We start from the raw sequence: 1586 nt of genomic DNA on the forward strand, positions 1-1586 counted from the left end.
TTAGAATGTTAGTTAAAATATATAACTTAGAAATGTTAGTTAAAATATAAGAAAAAAATTTTTTTAATGCTAATGTATATCTAACATAGAAACAAAGTGAAAACCCTAGTTTCTGAAAAAATAATGGATTCTAAGACAGAGTCACAAACTGAAGCTGATCGCACTTTAAGGGCTAGAATAACCAAACATAGACCTGACATCTGGAAATCAAGATAGTGAAGATCCATCATGTGATTGTAAATGCACATGCATTTCAGAAGCTGACACACAGCAAATCAATTTCTTCTTTCCTTTACTACCTCCGTTTTGTTACCTGTCAAGGTGTGTGCTAATCTCCACAATGCCCTAGCACTTATTTTCCAAGTTTACTAACATCTCCTTCATGTCTCTTCTGTACCAAAAAGCATAACAGTAAAATAATTTATGTTAATTATAGAAACAGATACTCTTTTTAAAAATTAAAAAAAAAAAACAAGGAGTCATCGAAAAATGTTTATGTGGTTTAGCTTAAGTCATAGAAGCTGAGGTGCTTGGCTACCTCAGTCCATATTCTTCTGCGGCTTTCTAGATAAACAATTAAAATAATTTTGTAATCAGAACAGCTAAGTAACCCAAGGATACTTTTAGTTACTGATCAAATGATCAGGTAAAAAAAAAATCATGAGAATAAGAACCACCATTTATTGACTACCTTTGGGTTAGATGCTTGACAGTTATAATTTAGTTTCCTGAAAACAATCCTGCAAAACCTGTGATTTCCATTTTCTGAGAGAGGTTAGGCCACCTGCCCAAGGCCACACAGCTAGAGAGTGGCTGAGGCCAACCACTGGCGCCGATTCCAGAGTCCACGCTCCTTTCGCCACCCTCACCGCCCTCTGACTTCTCATTTCCACTGAAGGAAGAGATGACACTTCCTATTGGAAGAGACCTTCAAGCTGCTCCATTGGAGCATCCTCAGCCCATGGGGTTTGGGTGCTCATTACATCCAGTAACTATTTCTTTAGGACCTACTGGTGTGTGCGCCCAAGGCCGTGGGTAAGGTGACTTAAAATGTGACAAGGGAATATGAGACACAGCGTCTATCTTGGGACCTTGTGCACACGGAAATAAGGAACTCAGATAGCCCCGTGGGATGGCACGATGGGTAATTATGATGGGCACACGCTGGCTGAGGAAGGCAAGCTCTGACCAGCCCGTCTCTCAAAAGGTCAGGAGACTAGGATTTAAAAGCTCCATTCTCTCTCTCTCTCTCTCTCTCTCTCTCTTTCTTTCTTTTTTTTCTGCATCACATGGCTTGTGGGATCTTAGTTCCTGACCAGGGATGAACCCGTGCCCTCCACCCCCCCAACAGTGGAAGTGCAGAGTCCTAACCACTGGACCGCCAGGGAAGTCCCGAGCTCTGTTTTATAAACTATGAGCTATAAAAAGCTGAGGGACTTCCCTGGTGGCCTGCACTCTAGAGCCCGCAAGCCACAGCTTCTGAGCCTGTGCACTGTAGCTACTGAAGTATGCGTGCCTAGATCCTGTGCTCTGCAACAAGAGAAGCCACTGCACTGAGAAGCCCACGCACCACAATGAAGAGTAGT

Source organism: Hippopotamus amphibius, chromosome 4 (assembly GCF_030028045.1).
Source record: "Hippopotamus amphibius kiboko isolate mHipAmp2 chromosome 4, mHipAmp2.hap2, whole genome shotgun sequence".
Lineage (NCBI taxonomy): Eukaryota > Metazoa > Chordata > Mammalia > Artiodactyla > Hippopotamidae > Hippopotamus > Hippopotamus amphibius.